The 18,478-nt window shown below is 44.1% G+C and overlaps 1 protein-coding gene across 1 annotated transcript in view; it reads left to right on the forward strand.

Moving 5' to 3' along the window:
* Positions 1-18,478, forward strand: part of LOC112102497 (titin homolog) — a 176,209-nt gene that overhangs the window by 44,068 nt on the left and 113,663 nt on the right. The window contains exon 2 of the mRNA XM_029911616.1: positions 4,076-4,127. The gene's annotated coding sequence lies outside the window, so the exon portion shown is untranslated. The remainder of the gene's footprint in view (positions 1-4,075; positions 4,128-18,478) is intronic.

Consider the following 18,478-nt stretch of genomic DNA (forward strand, 5'->3'; position numbering starts at 1 on the left):
TTTTTTGCCTGGGGCGGCAAAAAAGCCAGAGCCGGCCCTGCTTACAGGACTTTGAGCCCTGCATGTGAGCATGTGGAAAAAATGCTGTGCAGAGGTATGAAATAATGCAGAGTAGTGATCAAACTGCCTAAAACATCCCCAAAATTTTCATGGTGTAGATTGTCACATGGACACTTCCCTTCTCATTAATGGTCCTACATATCTGTGGCAACTTGAGAAATTATTTACATAGAAAAATAATGCTGGGAAAGGACTTGGACAGAAAATATCATATTGTCTCTATATAAATCCATGGTACACCCGCATCTTGAATACTGAGTGCATTTGTGATCGCCCCATCTCAAAAAAGATGTATTGGACTTGGAAAAGGTTCAGAAAAGGGCAACAGAAATGATTAGGGGTATGGAATGGCTTCTGTTTGAGGAGAGATTAATAAGACTGGGACTTTTCCGCTTGGAAAAGAGACGACTGGGGGGATATGATAGAGGTCTATAAAATCATGACTGGTATGGAGAAAGTAAATAAGCAAGTTATGTGAAGGAGTAAACAAGAACTAGGGTCCAACAAATGAAATTAATAGGCAGCAGGTTTAAAACAAACAAAAGGAAGTTTTTTTCCCCCCCACACATCGCACAGTCAGCCTGTGGAACTCCTTGCCAGAGGATGTTGTGAAGGCCAAGACTATAACAGGGTTCAAAAAAGAACTAGATAAATTCATGGAGGATAGGTCCATAAATGGCTATTAGCCGAGATGGGCAGGGATGGTGTCCCTAGCCTCTGTTTGCCAGAAGCTGGGAATGTGCGACAGGGGATGGATCACTTGATGATTACCTATTCTGTTCATTCTCTCTGGGGCACCTGGCATTGGCCTCTGTTGGAAGACAGGATACTGGGCCAGATGGACCTTTGGTCTGACCTAGTATGGCCATTCTTAGGTAGTGTTTTTAGCTCTCTTTAATGTGTTAAGGGAGGCATTCTTTTCTAAGTGTTGATCACACTCTGTTTCCTTTTGTTCTATATCTTCTTTCTTTACATCTATTTATGTTTGCTTAAGCTGGAAACAAGGAGAGCCAGCACCATTTGGCTAGACAGCTCTCTCTGGACCCCTAGTTATCAGCCACAGTTTGGGAGCCTCTGGCCTAGAACAAAATAGCTTTAATGCTTTTTTCCCCCCAGTGGAAGAATTTGGGCTTTTGGGGCAGCTGAGAGCAAAGGAACAGAATATGATGGATGATTTGAAGTATATTGAAGACTATCATTCAGTGCAATTTTCACAGCAAGAAATTACTGCAAATGTATCTTTTTCAAAGAAAATGGGTGAAATTCTGGTTCCATTGAAGTCAGTGGCAAAGCTCCTATTGACTTTAATGGGGCCAAGATATAATCCAGTGATTTAGTCAATCTAATTTATCAGTTCATAACTGTAATATTGCCAGCCCCAAGTACTCAAAAATAATCAGGTTCCCCAAAATCATGGAACTTTAAAACATAATTTTGGTTTGTTTTTTTTAATGTACATGCTGACTTTTGAATCTTAGAATACATTTGGATCACATATTCAAGCTCTTCTCTGCAATCATGAGGGCTAGAAATATACTGTTTTTTCAAATGAAAGTGGAGACTCTAACTTACTGGCACTATTCCAGGATCTACGATTCTAAGAATTTTTTCTGCGAATCATGATAAAATTGTGACACTATTTTGTGAGTGTGTGAGGGTTCCTGTCAGCTACTACATTGCTGTGAGTCCTCTGTTCTTTCTTCAAGTTCCAGGTGCCTGTCTTTCAGGACTCCTTCCTTCTGAAGAATGAATGTTAATATTCTACATGTACTGGCTAGTAGTGTGCACAAGCCATGAGGGTGATACTTTTCTTGATGCTTCTCCCTGAGTACGTCACCACTCAGTTCTCTTATGGTTGTGCCAGTGATGCTGCTTGTGTGCCTTTGTACTAACTTGATTTCTGCCAGCTTATGTTCTGATCCTTCATTGCTCTGGATCAGTTTTATTCTGCACATAGTCACAAGGCAACCGTTGTTGGTGAATGGCTGGTATAGGTCATAAGCACCAGGAGTGCCATGTTAAATAACAAATGTTGCTGACTCTGATGCTGTGTTCTACATGAAGCATGACCCAGAAGACACAAGATTTCAGTATCAATTTACCTTTAGTGATGTCTCTTGCAGCTGTTTTGTCTTTAATTTGTTCACTTTCAATTTCATTTATATTTTGTGCATATGTATTGGCAAAATAATAAAACAGCTGATACAGGACTTGGTCAAGAATTAAAGGAGGGTAATATAATTAATGCCAATCAACATGGGTTTATGGAAATAGATTTTGTCTAATGTAATCTCTTCTGAGATCTAGCTTGGTTGATAAAGGTAACAGTGTTGAGGTAATAGACTTCTGTAAGGCATTTGACTTGGTTCTGTATGACATTTTGATTAAGAAACTAGAATGATACAAAATTAACACGGCACATGTTAAATGGATTAAAAACTGGCTAACTGACAAGTCTCAAAATGTAACTGTAAACAGGGAATTGTCATTGAGCGGCTGTGTTTCTGGAGGGGTCCTGCAGAAATTGACTCTTGGCATTCTGCTGTTAATCATTTTAATCAGTGACCTGGTAGAAAACATAATTATTAGTGACCAAGTTTGTAGATGACACAAAGATAGGGGGAAGTGGTTAATGAAGAAGACAGGTCTCTGGCACAGAGTTATCTGGATCATTTGGGCACAAGCAAACAATGTTTCAGTGCAGCCAAATGAAGTCATAAATCTAGGAACTAAGAATGCAGGACATCCATACTGGCTGAGAGGGACTCTACCTTGCGAAGCAGTGACTCTGAAAATACTTGGGGGTTATGGTGGATAATCAGCTGAACATAAGATGATGGTGCAGTGTTGCAGGGAAAAGGGTTAATGTGATTGTTGGATGTATAAACGGAATATTGAGTAGGTGTAAGAAGGTTATATGGCCTCTGTAATAACACTGGTGCAGATGCTACTGAAATATTCTTCCCAGAAGGATGTTGATAAATTGGCAAGGGTTCAGAGGGAAGCCATGAGAATGATTAAAGAATTGGAAAACCTGCTTTATAGTGATACTCAGGGAGCTCGAACTATTTAGGTTAACAAAGAGAAGTTTAAGGGCTGATTTGATCAGTCTGTAAGTACTTACATGGGGAAAAGGGATTTGATAATAGAGGACTCTTCAGTCTACCAGACAAAGCCATACCAAGATCCAGTGGCTGGAAGTTGAAGCCAGAAAATTCAGACTAGAAATGAGGTGCACATTTTTAACAGTGAGGATAATTAACCACTGGAATAATTTACCAAGGATTGTGGTGGATTCTCCATCACTACACAATTTTAAATCAACGTTGCATGTTTTTCTAACAAAGATGCTCTAGTTCAAACAGGAATTAATTCAGTGAAATCCTGTGGTGTGTGTTATGCAGGAGGTCAGACTAGATCGGTGGCTCTCAAACTTTTTTACTGGTGACCCCTTTCACATAGCAAGTCTGAGTGCGACCTCCGCTTATAAATTAAAAACACTTTTTTATATATTTAACGCCATTATAAATGCTGGAGGCAAAGCAAGATTTGGGGTGGAGGTTGACAGCTCGCGACCCCCCATGTAATAACCTGGCGACCCCCTGAGGGGTCCTGACCCCCAGTTTGAGAACCCCTGGACCAGATGATCTCAATGGTTCCTTCTGGCTTTTTTATGAATGACTTGAACAGTGCTATCTAGCCTTTTATTAGAGGCTACTGTAGAACTTGCTTCCTAGACTGTTACAGTTAGGGTTCAGGGCTGGGTTAGTAGCCTAACGTCTGCTTTATTTTGTGTTGTCGTTGAGGGATAAAGCAAGCGAGAGGATCCCAGGCCACAGAAATGGGAAAACAGCAAATTAAAATTTAATAAAATTTCCAGTGGATTAGTTGGTACAAAGCCATGGACTAAAATTTGGGCCGGCCAGCCCTGAGAAAGATCAAAGTCTCTGTGACATCCAAGTAGTTGATTATAACCCTAGCTTCCTTTTTAATTGTGTACTCATTTATTTTACAGAGAAGCCGTTTGTGGAGATTAAGAACACACAAAAGGAACATCTGCTTTTAAGGTATGGCATCACCTCTCATTAAAGATATATTGCATATTTGACATCCACAAAATTTTGAAGCAGAATCATTGGTGCATACATACTGAAACTTCAGCTGGAAAAACGTAGCCCTAATATGGTGTGTGGAGACTGCTTAGGTTCCCGCTGGAGTTTAGCAGCAAAGCTGGACAGGCAGGTCCAGCTGCTTCAGCTGATGGGGGCTGAAATGGTGAGTGTAGTCTGGCAGAATCTGTAAGTCCTAATGCTAGGCATTGTGTGTGAGACCCTCCCATGGAAGTCTCTGCAGAATGAATATGCGCTGAAAGCATTTTAACGACATGAAATCCTTCCCTCTTCCACCTAAAATCTTCAGTTTTCCTTGTTTTGCTCAGATTCTCAGACTTGAGGCTTCTTTATTGCTTCTGGCACCTGCCTCTGGTCAGTTTTAGGTAGCAGAATCTAAATGTGGCCCAAAGAATGTGATGTCTGGCAGTCTGGACCTCTTCCCTTTTCCTGTTTCTTCTATCAGTTTTTTTCCTCCCTTACCCCAGCCTGTCTGGTCTCGTGTTGTGTCGTCTGTTTGTTCTGCTGATGCAGAGTTTGAGTGACCCAGTTGTACACGATTCTTTTGCAGGGAAGAGGTGAGTCTGACTTAGCTTGACAGCATGTTTGGATGAAGTAATTAACAAACCTTGAGCTTGTCACTACCCTAGGCTCAAATGCCACACTCGCTGTTCTTGAATAACTGAAGGTGGTGTATAGCCAGACTGCTTCATTGTGGTGCACTGGCTCACATAGCCAAGGGATGATTAAGGGGGTGAGCATATCTGTTTCATGAGACCCTGTGTGCTTTGCATATACTAGCAAATAATTAAGAATAAATAGAATTCTGTAACCATTGACTCCTATTTGTGTTGAGAAGGGCATAGGCTGTAATGTAGGAGTATACATGTGTCAATGGCTAATTTAATTGCTAAGTACCTTCATATTGTAAAATGTTACCCATTTTTTTCAAGCCTCTGCTGTTTCTCAGACTTGGAGGTGTTTGGCTAATGTAGTGTTTCTTCCTGTCTTCACCCACATAGTGATACAGATACCAAACAAACCATGAAACATACAAAATTAGTATAAGAGGTCACCATCAAAGTCCATACCTACCTACTGTTAACACCCAATGATATCTGAGATACTTTAGTATATAGAATTAGAACAGGAAATAATTCTATGAGGTACTAAATGGTAGATGTTGGATTTTTAATGGCAAACCACTGTACTTGGAATGACTAGTTAAAACTGCCCTCCCCCGGGAAATTCAGTTGTCTCAACTGCATCTTTAAATTGTCTCCACTTCTGTAGGTGTGGCACAAGCTTTATCTTGAATACCTCTTTCTTGGAGGCTCTTAACCAGCTACTAGTGTAGAGGTTGGAAAGGTTTGTCTAATAAATTCACAGTCAAACCAAGTAAAGCTTTCCAGCATCCACTCATAACCTGATATATCACTAAAACTGGCTTTTATCTAATATTGAGTATCACAGCCAAGGTGGATAAAAAAATCAGGTTTTTTAATTTAAATTAAATGTTCATTTTGTAAAAATAAAACTATTTAAAATTAAATTTGAAATTTTGACAACCTATAGTAAGGCTTAAATGTACTATAATTAAATATTTCAGTTAATTTTTAAAAAAAATTAAGCAGCACATGTTTGTCAAGTTTTTAAAAAAGTCAAACCACTGCACTAGTGGAAGTCACTGGCTAAGCACCTGGAACTAGAGTTTGTTGAAGTGCCAAACCAGCTTTTGACAGCAGTAGCATCATCTGCATGTATAGAAAGACTATATTCCTTGTTTCAGTTTATTCAGCTAGTTCATTTCAATGACTAGTTAATTGAAAGTTAAGAAACTAATTGGAAGTTTAAAAAAAAGCATGAAAACTTGTTTTCCTCTTATAGTCTATGAATAAAAAGTAGGTGTGAGAGAATGAGATCTACTAGTTCTTTAACATCTTGAAACACATGGTCACCAGAAACAATCATTTCAGTTCACTAACTACAGATAATACTTCCTTTTATTAACTAAATCAGTTAGTTTTAAATGTAAAACATGTTTTGATAAACTTTTCATATATATCCAGCACATTTAAGGTATTTTATTTAGTTAAAAAACAAACCAAAAACTCTGTATTTTTAATTGAATTTCAGTTTCCATCCAAATAGTGTGGCACAAATTAAAAAAAAAAACCTAGTAAAGTAGAACTGCTCAATTCACCATTTTCTAACATAACTAAAACATGTAAAAATTAAGACTGTAGCTTAACTTACATTTATTCATATAACTGCTTAAATAAACATGTATAGATACTGTATATCTTCTTGGTTAGCAAAAAGAAGTACCAAAATTAGTATGTAAAGGCTGTTTAGTTGCAAATCAACTTGTTTTGATGGTTACCAATGGGAATCAACCTTTCTTGAGGAAAATAACTAAATAGTACAAATACAAAACGAGATTAAAATCAATTATTTAAAAAAAACAAGAGTTACTGCTTACTGATTTAAATCTGTGATTTTAAATCTTTGATTTAAATCAATCTACTGTGAACACAGCCAGTTGATTTATTTGGCAGAGAGCCATAATACAAAGGGGAAGCCACCCTAAGCTGTTTTCTTCTTTAAAAGCTCTTTGACTAATTGCCAAATACATTGGCTTATCATGCTTGGGAGGGAGATGGGAAGTCATGATGTCTTCTGAATTCAGTTCATGCTTCTCTCTCTGTTTCTGGCCCTGGACATTGTTAAAGGGAGAGCGGTGGTGGAAGGTGGGGCCTTACCTTTCTAAAGCAGGGATTTAGGAATATAAGCAACTCAGAACAGAGGATGTGGAAGTCTTGACACCTCCCTCTGGACTGCAGCTTTTCCCATTCGAACTTCTGATTAGCAATGATTGAAGCAACTTTGTACCTATCAGGGTATTTTTCTTGCTGGTCAGGAGTCAGTCTGGAATATTACTATTTTTCTTGGTTGTCTCATTGACAATCAGGGCAAAATGTCTTACACTTTTTTCTTTAACCTGCATCTCTTACTGATCAGAGGGTTTTCAATCTCCCCCCTTCTTTTTCTTTGTATAGAAAGCAACCTAGAAATGTAATGTAGACTTGAGGCAGGCTGGCTCAAAGGGTGTTGGCAATATTTGCCATGCCATCACCCCTTTTGATACTTGCTGTTAAATTTTCAGGACATGGAAATCAAGCAGGTGTTTCCCAAAGAGCTTGTTCGGCAGTTAAAAGCATTTCCTGAAACACTTTATCCTGGTAGGTCTAACCCACGCTCATTGGCTCCAGAGTAGTGCCAATAGCCGGATGTGTAAAGTTCACTTCTTTCGGAAGAGCAGCTGAGCCAGAGGCGGCAGGTAGGGTTAGAGGGGGTTGGGGAGGAAGTGCCTTATTATGCACCTTTAATACTGGAGGCTGGTCAGTTTTGTCTTAGTACATCATTTCCCATTGCCATTCCCAGTAAAAACAGGGCTTTAAATAATGTCTTGGACTCTTACTTTAGAGAACCAATAAAATTTGAGAGGATGACCAGTTCAAAGCCAACACCTTCTCCCTTGCTCCTTTTATGGCTTTGCAAACATATAAAGCACACTGGTCTTTTGGCCATCTTCTGTGCTTCCTCTAGAAGTGTGAAATATTGATGTTTCTCAGTGGCACTTGTAGTCAAGTGATATGGTGGGATGGCAGATATCTTAAGTAATAAAGAACACTTTTGATTAGAAATAGACTAGTTTATTTTCATCGCCCAACCTGGGAGGAAATGCAAGAAGTAAACACTTTTCACTATTAGTGCCAGTTAACCTGGATTTCTTAAACCTTTGTCTAATAGTCTAAGTTGGTGGAAGTAACGTGGAAATTTGTTTTTTTTGGAAATAATTAAAAAGTTAACAGTGGACTAAGATTGCTTGCTGGAATGGTACATGATACAGTACATATTTAAAATACTGTGCCAAATAATCTGATAGAATATGGGAAGGAATGGTTCATCTCTCTTCCTAAAGTATAGGTGGAAGTCCTTTATTTTAAGAAAAATGACTTAACCAATTAGCATTGTACTGGATAAAATAATATGTCCAGTCCCTTATCCTTTTCCTTTCAGCGGGAAACTGCTTGTGTCTATGAGCACACAATACCTTGGCGGCCCATTGAGATTCAGTAACTCCCTAGCTATTACAGTTTTAAGTTCCACAAGGAAGTGAATCATTCTCTCAAAATGCCCACCTGATAACACTGCAAAGGAATCCAAACCTACTTTTGCACCCCTTTCTCTCCAGAAACCTCAACCTTTGTTTTCCAAGTTCATGTTTGGTCCCAATTAAATGTATTTGTTGTCGAGAGAACGGAAATGTAAATACAATGGTGGTTGAAGTGCAGCAGTTACTCCCTTCCTCCTCTCTGCTGGCTTCCTGTCTGCGTTTAGGAAGGTGGAAACTGGTCTTTAGCATTAACTGGTTTTGGAAGAAAAAAATCAGACTAGCTAAATTAAGAAGCCATACAGGTTACAAGCACAAGGGAACAACTAGTCTCAAGAATTATTTTTCTGAACTAAAACTGTGCCATCTCTTGACCTTCAGGCTAGTCCCATGCTCCAACCTGACCACAGCCAGTGACTGGCAACACCATCTGGGAATGATTCCCAGGTCTTTGACAAAATGCTGCAGACCAATATCTGTTCTTCGAGTGCTTGCTCATGTCCATTCCATATTAGGGGGGTGTGCTTGCCACATGCACCAGTGCCGGAAGATTTTCCCTCAGCAGTATCCGTAGGGGACCGGCTCTGGTGCCCCATGGAGTGGCCCCTGCATGGCACAGTGTAAGGGGCCCCCCCAGCTCCCCCCACCCTCAGTTCCTTTTTGCTGCCAGTGACGGTGCTGAAACATCTGCTGCTTCGGCTAGAGTTGTTTCATTCTCTGTTCTTGTGAACTTTGAAAACCTGTAAAATAGTTGTATACAGTTAGTAGTTTCTTAGTTACCCTTAGTAGTAGTTCTCAACTTTTCGTTAGTCCCAAATGGGACTGGACTGGGGCATGCCCCAGTCCCCAGGCTTTAAGCTCTGTGATCGCTGCAAACGGCCTGTGCCCGTCAGTGATCCACATACCAGCTGCCTAAGGTGCTTAGGCGAAGGGCACATCAGTGACAAGTGCCGTATCTGCAAGTCCTTCAAACCTAGGACGAAGAAGGAGCGCCATATCTGTCTGAAAGCGCTCCTAATGGAGTCGGCACTTGCTCCGGCACTGGGGCAACGGTCCAACTCCGCACCGAGCACTGCATCTCCATGCGCAGTGCTCCGCCGGTGCTGTCCGCTAGCTGGCACCGGTCCCCCTCCATGGCTCCGGGGAAGAAGCCGAAAAGGGTTGGGAGGGGAAGACTCCTGCCTTCCGTAAGGGAAAGGAGAGGGCTGGGGGTGAGCCACTACCTGTGCCAGGCAGCTCAACACCCCCTTCGGGAAGTCGGGCCCCAGCTCAAGTCAAGCGGTGCAGCCCATCCCATGCTTTGCCTGCGACCCCAGATAGCGGTGCAGGCCCTAGCCAGCGTCAGGTGCCATTGACACCCAAAGCTCTTTGAGCGGCTCAAGAGATCCTATATCAGAGGGGTAGCCGTGTTAGTCTGGATCTGTAAAAAGCGACAGTGTCCTGTGGCACCTTATAGACTAACAGACATATTGGAGCATAAGCTTTCGTGGGTGAATACCCACTTTGTCATCTGACAAAGTGGGTATTCACCCACGAAAGCTCATGCTCCAATACGTCTGTTAGTTTGTAAGGTGCCACAGGACTCTTTGTCGCTTTTTTCAAGAGATCCTGACGCTCCTGGTGCTGCCCACACCGGCTGTAGCGGTACCCCGGTCTCGGGGAAAACCTGTGTTGGGACCTATGCGTGTGTCCCCACCTCAGCAGTACCGACGCCCACCCGAAGCTGTCATGCCTCAGGACTGGAGAGACATGCTCAGCAGAGCCCTCTTCAGTCCCTGCACCGCAGGCACCTATCGAGGTACTTGAGGCATACTTCGCCAGTAGATTGGCGCAGACCCTCTGAGGCACACGCCACACAGCAAGAACTCTGGGACCGATCCTGACCGTCTTCAAGGGCCTGGTACCGATCCCAGGACCAATCGGGCACCAGAGACTGCCGATCGCTGGGCCATCATCGCCTGTCTCCAAGAAGGAGGTCGCGGCTCGGAGCGAGGTTCCCTGACTTTGGGAGAAGAGCCAGTACTAGCGGTGCTGACTACATTATTGGCACCAAAACCTGTCCCATTGCCCCAGGCGTAGTGGCCGGCGCCATGGTATCTGTGGAACCCTTGGGGGTTCACCCAATCTTCCCAGGCTGCCCGATCAGTGTCTGGAGCCTCAGAGAGGCCAGCGGCCTCAGTATCCCATCCCCCTGCAGTGCTTGAGTCTTCGGGGGGTAAGATGCCGCAGGTCCAGGAGGACTCAAGGGAGAAAGCTGCTGGACCACCAATGGAAGTGGAAGTTCCCGTGGCATTGTCATCGCCGGATGAGGCTATCATGAGGCCCCCTCACCCGGTTCCTCAGGATGACGCCAAAACGCACCAGGAACTTTTGCCCAGAGCGTTCCTGCCACTGGAAAGGTTCCACACGATGGTGAACCTCATCGCAGAAGTCTCCGTGTTCCCTCTGACTACAGCTAGGGTCTGTCTGCGCCTGTTGGGCTACATGGCAGCGTGCACTTACGTGGTCCACCATGCCAGGCTCCAGATGTGACCCCTGCAGTAATGGCTGGCAACGGTCTATTCCCAGTCCCGAGACCCCCTGGAGAATATCGTTACCATTCCCTAGGTGATACTTACCTCGCTGAGATGGTGGACCAACTGCAGGACAGTCCTAGAAGGGGTTCTGTTTGACAAGCCTCCTGACTCCATCGAGTTGGTGTCGGAAGCCTCAGACCTCGGCTGGGGGGCACATCTTGGCAACCTCCGGACACGGGGATGTGGTCCTTGGAGGAGGCGCGGTTACATATAAATGTCAAAGAGCTTCGAGTAGTCTGGCTGGCGTGCGGAGTCTTCTTGCCACACCTGTCGGGCAAGGTGGTGCGAGTCCTGATGGACAATACAGCCTCGATGTTCTACATTAACAGGCAAGGGGGAGCGTGCTCATTGGCTCTGTCAGAAGGCGCTCCGTCTGTGGGACTTAATCAGCCATGAAATCTACCTGGAAGCTCGTCACCTTCACGGTGTCAGGAATATGCTGGGAGACCAGCTCAGCAGGGTCTTCTCCTCTCACCACAAGTGGTCCCTCCATCCAGAGGTAGCCTGCATGATCTACCAAAGGTGGGGAACTCCCCAAGTGGACCTGTTCGCTACAAGACAGAACAGGAAATGCCACCGGTTTTGTTCTCGACAGGGTCTGAGCAAGGGCTCCCTCTCCGATGCCTTCCTCCTGTCATGGTCAGGGAGCCTGATGTACGCGTTTCCTCCGATTCCACTCATCAGCAGGGCCCTGCATAGATCGAGAGACCAGGCGCAGGTTATCATGATTGCCCCGATGTGGCCTCACCAGCATTGGTTCAGCACGCCCATGAGCCTGTCAGCAGCACCTCCCTGGCCCCTGCCCAACCGACCGGACCTGCTGTCACAGGACCACGGTTGGTTCTTACACCCCAACCTCGGGTCCCTCCACCTCTTGGCATGGATGCTGCGTGGCTGAACGTGGAGGAGCGGACCTGTTCGGAAGAAGTCCAACAGGTCTTCCTGGGAAGTAGGAAGCCCTCAACTAGACTGACTTACCTGGCCATAAATGGGTGCTACCATTTATCACAGGGCTGGAGAGACTCTTCCCACAGGTATGGGCTCCCATCCTGCAGTGGGATCTTAACTTGGTCCTCTCTATGCTCACTGGCCTGCCCTTTGAACTGCTGGGTTCCTGCTCCCTTTCCCATCTGTCGTGGAAGGTCGTATTCCTGGTGGCGGTAACGTCAGCGAGATGGGTTTCTGAAATTAAAGTCTTGATCTCAGAACCGTCATACACGGTCTTCTACAAAGATAAGATTCAGTTACCACCTCACCCGGCCTTCCTGCCAAAGATGGTCTCCACCTTCCATATGAACCAGGACATCTTCCTCCTGGTGTTCTGTCCCAAACTGCACAAGACCAGTGAAGAGAGGTGTCTTCACGCCCTGGATGCCGGAGGGCCTTGGCTTTTTACTTAGAATATACCAAGCTTTTCCGTAAATCGATTCAACTCTTCATCGCTACAGCAGATAGGATGAAGGGTCATCCAGTGTCCTCTCAGAGGATTTCCATTTGGATCTCCTAGTGCATAAGGACCTGTTATGACCTGGCGGGTTTCCACTGCCACCGATTGTCAGAGCCCACTCGACGAGAGCTCAAGCATCTTCAGGGGCCTTCCTGGTGCACATCCAGGACATCTGTAGAGCCGCAACATGATCCTCTGTCCACATGTTTATCGCTCATTATGCCATCACTCAGCAGTCCAGGGACGACGCTTGTTTCGGCAGAGCTGTGTTGCAATCTATACGTCCGTGAACTCCTACCCACCTCCAGGGGTACTGCTTTGGAGTCACCTAATGTGGAATGGACATGAGCAAGCACTTGAAGAAGAAAAGACAGTTACCTTTCCCGTAACTGGTGTTCTTCAAGATGTGTTGCTCATGTCCATTCCATGACCCGCCCTCCTTCCCCACTGTTGGAATTTCTGGCAAGAAGGAACTGAGGGTGGGGGGAGCCGGCGGTGACCCTTATACTGGGCCATGTGGGCGCCACTCCAGGGGGCGCCAGAGCTGATCCCCTATGGATACTGCTGAGGGAAAAACTTCCGGCACCAGTGCATGTGACGAGCGCACACACACCTAATATGGAATGGACATGAGCAACACATCTCGAAGAACATCAGTTATGGAAAAGATAACGGTCTTCCCACTTGCATGCCCTTGAAACCTGCATGCATCCTCTGGATGTGGTGCTCTGTGCAAATTCTTTTCATGTTAATTATTCATTCTTCTCCTGTTTGTCTGCTGATTTTTAGTATATTTCCCTGAGACACAAGCCTAGAGCAAATTTTATACAAAATTAAATTAGTAGCTGTGTGTATCTAATATTATTTCTATTGGATGGTAACAGTGTCTAATATTGGGCTTGTTCCAAGCAGGCAGGAATTTACCTGTAAAAGATTTTACTTCTAAAGCAACCAAAAATAGGTCATCGGTGGGCGGGGTCGAACTTGGGACCTCTGGAGCTAAGTGCACGAGCCGCTATGGCATGAGGTAAAATCCAAGTGGCCCTTAGCTAAGGCCTGGTCCACACTAACCCCCCACTTCGAACTAAGATACGCAACTTCAGCTACGTGAATAACGTAGCTGAAGTCGAAGTACCTTAGTTCGAACTTACCGCGGGTCCAGACGCGGCAGGCAGGCTCCCCCGTTGACTGCGCGTACTCCTCTCGCGGAGCAGGAGTACCAGCGTCGACGGCGAGCACTTCCGGGATCGATTTATCGCGTCTAGACAAGATGCGATAAATCAATCCCAGAAGATCGATTGCTTACTGCCAGACCCGGAGGTAAGTATAGACGTACCCTTTGGGTTTAGAGCAGACTCATTACTCTCTCTCCAGGTGGTCTCCATGCCACTAGATGGGACAGAGCACCACACCCAGGAGGTTTGTGAGTTACACCTATACTAGACTGGGATGAGTTAACCCCTCCTGACAGGCCAAGACAATTCAAAATTTAATGCAGGCCTGTGCTGCCAGAGTTCTGTTCTGATTCCAGATTTCTAGGTGCAGCATGGGAACTGTTCTGTAAGATTCTGTTACTTTAAAGTATTCAGTGTTTTCTCTCGGTCCCCCATCTCTTATAGGCCTTTCATCTAGCCCAACCTTTTGACTGACCAAATAGGTGGGGTAGCAGCAAGTGGCTGCCAAGGTAGTTCCAGAGGCTGCCATGAGCTTAGTGCAGCACTAACACTTTGAGGGAGCAGTAGTGTTTTCTGGAGGTTCTCTTTCCTTCTTGCATGACCCACCACTTTCTATCATCACTGGCTAGTGCTTCTGCACCTAACAATGCTGCTCCCTTTTCAGAACTGATGAGTTCTACCAAGGCTTTGTGGCATTTGGCCAGCCACATGGCAGGATTTAGCTCAAGGGAAAATCCTCAGGATCCTCTTTAAGAATAAATGTCATGTGACCACTCCAAGCGTATTCTCCTGCTAGAGGCAGAATTAAATCAGCACACTGGTGGTGAGTAGATGCAACAGTTTGTTATATTTAGATGTCTTTACTTACTAGTCAGAGGGATTAAACTAGAAGTCCCAGGCTAGAACAGAAGACCTTGACTATTTTACAGCTGGCATGTTTTCTTTCAGTTTACTTAGTGTTCAGTTTAGTGCTTTCTCAAGGTGAAAGTGCATTCAGAATGCCCTTTTGTGATGCAAGGAACAGTTGAGCAGGGTTATGAAAGGAGGCACTACCTCAATCTCTAACAGAGTTGCCTGTGTCAGTGAGTACTGGCACAGATGCCTGCTTGTGTGACCTCAGGTGTGGGTCTGGATATGACACAGACTCTGGAATACACAGCGGTGGATGCTGAGGTAAATCTTAACTTGGGAGAAAGCCCCTTGCTGGGAGAGAAATTTGGTCTGTTTTGCTTTGTGGTCCTAGTTTCCAATATTGATATTGGAAAGGGAACACATGGGTAAGCTTTTTTTCCAACCTGTGAGAAGAGGGTTTACATACTGTGGGAGTTTTAGGTGATAGCTGTATAATCCTTGATAGTTTCAGGGTGCCCCAATGGACTCCTATTTCTACTTCATCTCTGACTCTGAAGCTAAACCATTGCTCCCACTTCCCGTCTGTGCTGAAGCAGTAATGTTGTGGAAGGGTGATGCCCCCTTTTTTTGTCATGAAGAGAATGTTTTATTCACAGCTTTCTTGGGAAGACATTTTTCAGAGCAGTTGTGACTGGAGAGAGACTTGAGTTCTACTCACAGCCTCCACAAGTGCCCAGCAGCTCATGAAATGTTGCAAGCTGCATGATTTTAAACACTTTTTACAAGAACAAATAGGTCCAGCTGTCTCTTTGCATTTTTAAATTAGGATATTTGTGCCTAAATGTAAATAGTTTTCTCTGACAAACGATGCAAGCAGCAGTGGCCATCAGCATGGGGTGTTTCTAGAACAGCTAATTTTTATTTAATTATTCACCTGGCATCAAGTTGAAAGACATAAATTAAACACCTTAATTTACTTGCAATATATGGTACAAATAGCCTGCCTCTTTGTGACATCCAAATCAGCTGTGATTACTCATTGATAGTCCAAAATCAGAGACGCTTCTGTAGAAATGTTACTTGGACCATGCTCTGAAGATCAAGTTTAGAAGGAACAAGTTTTACAGATGCAAATCCTCTGGAAATACCCTGCCTCCAGTCCAAAAGTACCTGACTAGGCACTTTGCAAATATGTCTTCGCTGTCTCAAAACTGCATAGGAAGAGAAGTGGTCTTTAGGTCTTGGACATTAGGAAAAAGTTCCTAACTGTCAGGGTGGTTAAACACTGGAATAAATTGCCTAGGGAGGTTGTGGAATCTCTATCTCTGGAGATATTTAAGAATAGGTTAGAAAAATGTCTATCAGGGATGGTCTAGACAGTATTTGGCCCTGCCATGAGGGCAGGGGACTGGACTTGATGACCTCTCGAGGTCCCTTCCAGTCCTAGAATCTATGAATCTATTTATGGTAGCCAGGCTGGAAATCTCATAGGGCTCCTTACATTGGAGCCAGCATATTGAATAAGCACTTGGAAACAGATGAAGTTATTGCATTTCGCCAATCAGTTGTGTAATGTGCTTGCTCTAAATCACTTTGCTTAGCAGAAAGGTCACCGCATTCTGCACTAGCTGATGCTTTAATATTGTCTTCAGGTGATACATGTAGACCAGTGGTTCTCAACCTTTCCCATACCAGGTCCCTTTCCCCCCTCCTCGCCCCTCCGCCCCCGCCCCCCCTCCCCGCTCCACATTTAGCCATATGAGAGGGACAGGGTGGTTCTTAACCTTTCCCATACCAGGCCCCTTCCAGGTCTCCCCATTTAGCCATATGAGAGGGACAGGGTGGTCATGAACCCCTGGCATCTGTTCGACTCCAAGGTCAAGAACCTTGATGTAGGCTACAGTCAAGGCTGCACTGGTCAAGAAAGGACTTGTTGAATGTGGTTGCTGCTGCTACTACTTGTGCATCCAGCTGTGTCAGTCTCAAATTACCCTTCATGCCCTAATCTAGTTTTTTTTTTTTTGTAATGTGTATCTGTTTTAGCTAGGGGTGTGCTTTTTACTGAAAGTTATATTGATACAATCCCCAGTGTAGATGCGGTTATATTGTATAAAGGTGTGTAACAAGGCAATCTGCCCCTTTAAGGACCAGGGGGGCTGAAGAGCAGGCAGCCCTGTTCTGGAGAGGAGACCAAAAGGAAGGTTCTTGGCATCATCTGACTCATCTGGACAAGATCTAGGGATTGGATCTGATTCCCTACTAGGGGATATAAAGGAAGGCTCAGCCCCATGACGGAGACTGGGACCATGGGAGGGCTGGGAGTACACTCTCCTGTGGCTGTAACAGAAGGCTGCTAGTGGAAGGGCAAGCTCTGTGGACCCCTCTTCCCCCTCCCCCCTGCTAAGAAAGGGCCAGACCATTAAGCTAGTGGAGGCCAGAGGGGCCCCCACAATCTGTGTTAAGTAAACAGAAACCTGAGGTAAGGACTACAAACTGAACTTGATGTGGCCAATTGTTTGTCCGTGGCTGGTGCTTGGGTACCCCAACCTGCATGGTGCTTTATGCTGATATAGTTAAAGCAATGCAACTTTTGTGTATCGACAAAAGCCTTGACTGCCTCTACCCAGCTGCCAAACATCCAGCCTTTCCCACTGACCATTTCTATGGTTTATCATTACAAATATCTGCAGCACGTTGAAATCTGAAAATGTGGGTGCAACATAAAATGAAATTTTTCAAAACATAGGCAGCCATGCTGATTTTATTTTTCTACTTAAGTCTGAAAATCATCATTTAAAAACATTAAATTAAGATGCTGCAGAATTTCTTGTCTGGCATACTGTATTGCTCCAGTAGATCCCATAGATCCTTAACTACAGCCATCTCAGTCTACATGTTGAACAGGAGAGGCTACAAAACAGACCGTCTGGGGGTTAGCAGAGTCCTTGTGGGTAATATCCACCACTTCCTTATTATACCTCTTTAAAATGAAAGATCAGAGGCACAGAATAACAATCCCACTCGCTCCTGCAAGATCATTTCAGGCAGGTTTGAATTGTTTCTGCACCCTGAAAAAGGTTTTAACTTTAAAAAAAAAGTTTAAATGTTGTAAATTCCTTAATCTATAAGAATCTGGACAGCTGTATTACCAGTCCCTGTTGTTCAAAAATAGTTGTTGGGTCCCCCCCAAAATCATGATTTGCTTAGAAATCCAGGAGACATTGTGTTTCTTTGTCTTTGTTTTTTTAATTTGAGACTGTAGTCTTTATATCGCTAAGTTTTTTCTCTACAACCAAGGAAGGTAGAAACTCACTATATTTATATAAATGAAAGCTGAGCTTCCGAAGTAATCTCATGACTCAAGGAGTTGGGGCTTTAGGAGAAACACCAAATATTGCAAGACTTGTGATAAAGTGGGAGGAGTTGAGAATATTAGCATAATGTCAGCTGAGCAAAAATATTGCCAGAAAAAGACTAAAGTAAGTTTTGTAACCAAACTTTCCCCTTTCCAAAACACCCATGAAGAGATGAAAGCAGAAACTTTAACTGGAAGTGCGGTAATATATTACGATGTGGCTCCTTTACAGACGTGGCTTTTGACTAATGCATTATTCTCTGGCTTTGTTTTTAGTTCAATGGAAGCTGCTTTCCTTTTTGATACATGTACTATTAAAGGAAAGCAGCTGACAGGAACAGCTGCTTGGCTTGCCTGTTTGGTCTGTGTGACTTAGCAGTTGATATGTAGCATAGAAAGAGTGCTTTATTAACAGCTAGAAGCTTCAGAAACAAGCCCCCCACTTTTCGTTGCTCTCCTCCCCTCTGTCTCCTGCCCCTTGCCAGGTTAAAACCAGAGACTTCCCCCATAAAAAGGTCATTAATGATATAAATTCCTTATTAGATGCTGCCTTTTTGCAGTGTGTAATATCCAGAAAACTTCCCGTGAAATGAGAATTTGGAAGCCAGTCTTCAGTTCTGACTTCTTTGAAGAGCTGGAATAGAAGAGTTAGTAAATCAGGCGTTCAACAGCTAAAACACAAAGGGCTTTGCAGAAGATGGGCCCTTTACATTTTACCTAAAGAAAA

Source organism: Terrapene carolina, unplaced genomic scaffold, assembly GCF_002925995.2.
Source record: "Terrapene carolina triunguis isolate 2854851 unplaced genomic scaffold, T_m_triunguis-2.0 Scaffold111, whole genome shotgun sequence".
Classification (NCBI taxonomy): Eukaryota; Metazoa; Chordata; order Testudines; family Emydidae; genus Terrapene; species Terrapene triunguis.